General features: G+C 39.9%; 1 long non-coding RNA gene across 1 annotated transcript; it reads right to left on the reverse strand.

Moving 5' to 3' along the window:
* Positions 1 to 469: 469 nt before the first annotated feature.
* Positions 470 to 6,252, reverse strand: LOC123593005. Its single transcript, XR_006710052.1, has 2 exons — positions 5,886 to 6,252; positions 470 to 1,429 (listed from the first exon to the last, which is right to left on the reverse strand). It is a non-coding gene; the product is annotated as an uncharacterized LOC123593005 (long non-coding RNA).
* Between the last annotated feature and the right edge of the window lie 649 nt (positions 6,253 to 6,901).

Genomic DNA, 6,901 nt, shown 5'->3' on the forward strand with positions numbered 1-6,901 from the left:
AAAATAAATAAACGTTAAAAAAATATATATATATACATATACATATATATACATATATACATATACATATATATATATATATATATACATATACATATATATATATATAAAATAAAACCTCAAAGACAATGAACAGGAGTCGAATCTGATATCTATAGGTTGTGTTATAATCCTCTACTGAAACACAGTGTTTGTTCTACATCACCCTCATTTCTTTAAAAAATATTTTTTTTAACATTTATTTTTGAGAGAGAGAGAGACAGACAGAGTGTGAGTCGGGGAGGGACAGTGAGAGAGGGAGACACAGAATCTGAAACAGGCTCCAGGTTCTGAGCTGTCAGCACAGAGCCCGACGCGGGACTCGAACTCACAAACAGTGAGATCATGAGCTGAGCCAAAGTCGGGCACTTAACTGACTGAGCCACCCAGGCGCCCCTATTTCTAATAAAGATAATTACAGTAAGACTAATTTGTTTGCATAATAAATCTAATCTTATTAAAGTTGGCCTGATTATTTACATAAGTGCAGCAAGAATAGCGATTGACCATATTAGACCTTTTAAAAATCTGCTTTTCTGGAACTTTTCACAGGGAGTCTTAGATAGGACTTTTATAGCCTCTCCAGGCTAAGAAGCCAGGCCAAGAACTCACCATCAGACTTCACTTGCAATACCTATCTGTTTGGGTGAATTCTTCTCTTCATGAGGTCCCCAGGATATCTTGAAGTTCCTGGGTCTGCCAGGAAGTGACCTACCTTACTCACCTGCTAAGGTTGCTGAGAACTCTGTAAGCAAGGTGCCAGGCTCTTTGTTCCCAGGGACTTTTTTGGCTCCATAAGTCAACTTTAGTTCCTTCAAACTATCTTCTCACATCTGATTTTATGCATATTCTCAAATATGACATTTCATCAAAGTCTTGGTCATATAACCAATGTTTCCAATTGTATCCTGTTGCAAGGAGAACAGATTCTTATTGAACTTAAGCAAATAACTGTATCTCCATGAAAATAAGAATGGAGTTTCCAAATTCTGGAGGAATCAGATAAGGAGAAAAGATAAATGTTTCATCTTTGTTTACAAAGGTACATTTTACCAAACTAATGATAGTTTAAGAGAAAAGACAGATTTTCCTAACTCTAGAAAAACAACACCACAGTGTTTCAAACAAAAGTCATAAAAATTACAAAATCATCTTTATCAGTTCATTCAGTCCAATGTAACTAATTCTTGTTGATCTTGATCTTTTGTTAGTTTTATGAAACTGTCAGTCTTTCCCTTAGAGCTCTGCCAATTCTTACTCAGTGGTGTGGTCTGGAAGTTATCAGAAACTTGTACTTGTTAGAGTCCTTCCCATGAGTCGTCTGGAAGATGAAGAAGCACTTTTGTAGGAACATTTATTTGCAAAAGCATCAGAGTAGAAAAGTAAGTTTCTGTAAGGGAAAAAAGATTTAAAAATGGCCATGGTTAAAGAGTTGTTCAAAGTTCATTATAATGCTGTCAACAAGAAAATTTGGTTATTTCTGTGGCATACAGGGTTTGAGATAATAACTAGAATTGTAAGTGATAGTATTGTACCAGGACATATATCAGATTTCTAGGAATTTTATATAATTGCTGGAACACACACACACACACACACACACACACACACACACACACACACATATATATATTAAATAAAATATATTTATATTTGTATTTTTGAGACAGAGAGAGACAGAGCATGAACGGGGGAGGGTCAGAGAGAGAGGGAGACACAGAATCGGAAGCAGGCTCCAGGCTCTGAGCTGTCAGCACAGAGCCCGACGCGGGGCTCGAACCCACGGACCGTGAGCTCATGACCTGAGCCGAAGTCGGATGCTTAACCGACTGAGCCACCCAGGTGCCCCTGGAACACTTATATTAATAACCTATATGCACACAAATATAACAGAATTATTACTTCTTACTTGACAGTGCTTCTCATGTAATTTAACAGCAAATAAGGCTAATTAGTTACCTAATTAATATCTGTCTTTTTATGAGGAGAGACAGCAAATCTTTTGAAATGTTCCAGGGACCTTCTAGAAAATCCCAAACTTACTTCCAGGTCAAAAAGTCTTTACTTCGAATTTGATTTTGGGAAGTTTGGATGCTTGACTAAGTAGGATCACAGGCCATTGTGAAAGAATATACTCAATTATCTCTTTCACCAAAGTGACAGAACATTTCAAAGGCAAATACAGAAGGTTACATAGTTGTGAGGAAAGCTTTAGCTCTTCGAATACTGAGAAGACTCCGTTTTCTTAAGGCATCAAAGACCTGATAAAGGCAACACGAAGCACAGGAAATTAATTTAGGAAAACACGAAAGCTTTGTTTTCCAGGTGTGTTACTTACAAGGTAAAGGAAGTCCTTTCACAGTCTCTCATTGTCAAGAACAGACTAAGAGTTTAGGACAACTTTGTCCTTTAGGTAGATGAAAGAAACTTTTTAGTTTTACGTAAGTACCCTATTGTATTAAAGCTTACGTTTAAAACCCTTGGAGTAACAATTCAGTTTTGGCCAGCTTGAGTACACAAGGTAAAAATTCCCTCTGTCTCTCTGTTCCCAGTTTTCCATAGTCCATTCAGTTTGTCCTTTATTCTCCTCTTTCCCATTCTGAAGGAACCAGCTTTAAAATTTTTTTTTTTAACATTTATTTATTTTTGAGACAGAGAGAGACAGAGCATGAATGGGGGAGGGTCAGAGAGAGAGGGAGACACAGACTCGGAAACAGGCTCCAGGCTCTGAGCTGTCAGCACAGAGCCCGATGCGGGGCTTGAACTCACAGACCGTGAGATCATGACCTGAGCTGAAGTTGGACACTTAACCGACTGAGCCACCCAGGTGCCCCTGAAGGAACCAGCTTTTAGTTTAGGGAAAAATTCCTTTCATTTCCCTTAACAAAAAAGCATCTTCATACCTCCTGACCTTTTCTTGGCCAAAACACATTTTACTTTCCTTGCATACAGAGTTTTTTCCCTTATTATTTCTAGTTGTTAACAGTTCCATATTAACTAGAGTTTTTAACCCTTAGGAACCTTAATTTCTAGTGAAAAGTAAGAAATCAGCATTCTTTGTATTGGCAGATTCATGAGTATATTTCTTGATTTCTAGAAGCATATGCTTCCTCAGTAGTACATCATTTCAGTGATGCAGAGAACATGTTTATTAACACACCCAAATGTTTTTAGTTTTTCTGTAATAAGAAGCCAAAAGTAGATAAAAACTGTGTTCAGTGATGTTTCATTATTTTATCTTATCTTGAAATGATCTGAGATACTCAATGAATATCCATCATTTAACTTATCTCAGTATATTTTTGTTTCAAGTTACCAGAAACATTTTGGAAACTATTTAAAAAATACACTTTTTTAATGTTTACTTATTTTTGAGAGAGAGAGAGAGAGAGAGAGCGAGCGAGCATGGGGGGGGGGTCAGAGAGAGAGAGAGAGAGAGAGAGAGACAGAATCTGAAACAGGTTCCAGGCCCCGAGCTATCAGCACAGAGCCTGACACAGGGCTCGAACTCACGAACCATGAGATCACGACCTGAGCTGAAGTTGGACACTTAACTGACTGAGCCACCCAGGTGCCCTGGAAACTATTTTTAAGTACACATACAGTAAAGCATCAGTATTCTTGAAAATTTCATTTGTAGATTATCTCAGATCGTGTGACCTTGAAAAACATTTGGGTTAGTGTTTATATTTCTGAGAACATACTTAATTTGTAGAGTGCTTTTCTGTCCTTGAGGTTGTTTGTCTTTAAGCCAATTAAATAGAGCCCTTTACAAGTTGATGTTGGCAATGCCAATGTGGTAGAAAAATATCACACATCAGTAAAATACATACATAGATATACATAAACATAAAGACAAATATAAACAGAGACCTATAGCTTTTGTTTTAAAGTTTTAGCCATGAAACGGGCATTATTAATGTAAAAGTCACTAGTTTATAAGAGAACAATTGGATCTAAAATTGTGTTTCTTGGGGAGCCTGGGTGGCTCAGTTGGTCAAGCGTCAGCTCAGGTCATGATCTCATGGCTTGTGAGTCACGTTGAGCTCTGTGCTGACAGCTTGGAGTCGGGAGCCTGTGTCAGATTCTGTGTCTCCCCTCTCTTCCCCTCCCATGCTCGTGCCCAGTCTCTTTCTCCTTCAAAAATAAACATTAAAAAAATAAATAAATAAAATTGTGTTTTTTGAACACAAGATAAACAGTAAGTTTATCTTGTGTTCAGATGGCTTTAACGTTTTTACCAGTATTTGTAGAGAAGATCTTTAAGATTTTTAATTCACCTGTTTTCCAAATAGCACCCCTTTCCTCTTTTCCTTTTTCTTTCCCTTCTGATAAGAATCCCCTCACTGGAGTTTGTATTTCAGAGATGGCCCTCAGTTCCTAGGGAAGGTTGGTACAATATTGACTTCTCAAAGCACAGGGAAAGAATACAAGTTCCGCTAAGGACTTTTGATCCTAAATCAAGAAATTGACAATACTTGCAAGCCTTTGGAGGTGAATAGGGAAGGTTTTGGGATTGGTAAAAACGATGGGGGTGGGGGGCTTTGAATTCTTTCTAGAGCAGTATTTCTGTTCTTGTAAAGACTTGATATGTAAGACGAGTACAGTTGTTTTTAATTCCTCCCAGACTTGGGTTGTAACCTCAATGATCTCAAGGCTGACCCCCCATCCAACTGTATTACCTTCAGTTTGCTTCTCTGAATCAGGAAGAAGATGTTCAACTGAGATGGACATCACAGGCTTCTAGATTCTAGATTTAGAGCTGTTAGTCTTTGGAATGGTTTTCTTTCCCTTGGGTACATAGTTTCATTTAACTTAGGGGAGAAGGCCTTTAAAAAAACCTTCCTCTTAGGCTCTGAGTACCGGCTTCCAATTTGGCCAGCTTCTGCCCATAGAATTATTTTAAATTCTCTTGACTCTCTTGTCAGGTTTCCTGAACAACCCCAAGGATGCAAGAGGTACCCCTAAAGAGGTATAGAAGAAACAGTCCTCCCAGGATCCAGAGTCACTCCCAAAGATAGCCAAAGGAAGAAAAGATTTAGACAGTTCCCCTGAGAGCTGGCAGCAAAGAGGAAACCCTACCCGCGGATGGAGTGCAACCCATAATTTTGTTCATCCATATTTTGGGGCCTCCCAGCCTTCTCTAGGAAGTGAGGACCATCCCTGAAATATAAAATCCAGTAAGGGATTCTTACCAGAAGGAAAGAAAAAGAAAAAAAAAATGGAGGGTTATTTGGAAAATAGGTGAAAATCTTAAAGATCTCTCCAAATACTGGTAAAAACGTTTAAAGCCATCTGAACAGATAACTTGCTGCCGTCTTTAAGAAACAATTTTTTATTATATTTTATCTTAATTTTTTAAATGTTTATTTTTGAAAGGGAGAGAGACACAGCATGAGCGAGGGAGGGGCAGAGAGGGGGAGACATAGAATCCAAAGCAGGCTCCAGGCTCCCAGCTGTCAGCCCAGAGCCTGATGTGGGGCTTGAACTCACGAGCCGTGAGATCATGACCTGAGCTGAGGTCAGCTGCTTAACCAACTGAAGCCAAGTTCTCAGAACACAAACAGGACAAACGAGAGGTAGTCGCTGTCCCTAGGAGAGTAGGGGTCCACAATGATGCATTCCCAAAGGTAAACCCACGAGTCACAATTCAAAGATCTTATTCTTACAAATGTTATTTTTGTTTTGTTGTGTGTGTGTGTGTGTGTGTGTGTGTGTGTGTGTGTGTGTTTTGCCTGTCAATGTGAATTTGGAAAGGGAGTGACAGTGTGAAATGTTACCTTCCCCTCACAACCAGGCACCACAGGTGGAGATCTGGAAGAGTTGACTTTGGTAGGAATTCTCACCCTTTCCTGGCTTGTGCCAGTTTTCCCAGGATCCCATCTGCAGGCTCCGAAGCACGTGAGGTGTCCCAGCGGGTCTCATCCTGGTCACAGAAACTGTAGAGGGGGATAAATAAACTTCTGTCTACTTTTTATGGCGAGTCCTTGGCTGAGACCCCATTTTCTCTAGGGCATCTCCTAAATGGATAAGCTTCTCTAGGTTAAAGGTTCTCCGCTGTGGTCACTGTAATTCACAATTCTCTTTGGTTAGGTTAACCTTTTGGTTCAGCCTTAAAACAAAATTTTATTCACCAGAGTCTTCACCCTGGACTCAGTCTGGTTGCCAAGTTGGACCAGTATGACCCTGGATCCAGTCCGACTCCAGGTGGTTTCCAGACCTAGGTCAGGAAAAGAAATGCTCAAATAAAGTCTGAAAGCTCATAATACAAAAACTGTGCAGCTAGGATCTGAGAGGGACTTCCCCATCACCTCCGGAGGCAGCGACAAAGCAGGGAGCCCAAGGGGGATCAGCAGGTACCTTCCCGTGGCTGCTCGTCACTCCTGGAGGCCGTGAGGTTCTCCATTGGTTCCCTCTAATGACATCAGAACCATAAAAAGATAAACTGAGGCATATTAACAATTTTACGAGTGTATTTGGGCAAAAGTTGATTCAAACTGGGCAGCACCAAGCTGGAAGTGGTTAGGAGTGCTGTACCAACAGGAGCTTGGGGAGAGGCTTTAGTAGAGAAAAGATAGAAGAAAGGTAAGGAGATCGTTGACTGGCTATAGCTCAAAGCCTAGTTGGCTGTGCGTGTTGGTTGTCCTTAGCGGTTTTAATTTTGTGACCTTGAAGCCTTTATAGGTTTGGATTTTAGTTTTCTTATGTAGCCAGCCATGGCATCAGAGTCACATCTGTCTCATGACCTCTTGTTTTAATTGATACAACAATTTTTTTATAAACTGTAATGCCGTAACACCTGATCATCTCCAGTTCTGAATCCCACCTGGATCTGCCTAGCGTCTCGTCTCCTTCAGCACTT

The sequence above is a fragment of the Leopardus geoffroyi genome, chromosome D4, assembly GCF_018350155.1.
Source record: "Leopardus geoffroyi isolate Oge1 chromosome D4, O.geoffroyi_Oge1_pat1.0, whole genome shotgun sequence".
Taxonomy (NCBI): domain Eukaryota; kingdom Metazoa; phylum Chordata; class Mammalia; order Carnivora; family Felidae; genus Leopardus; species Leopardus geoffroyi.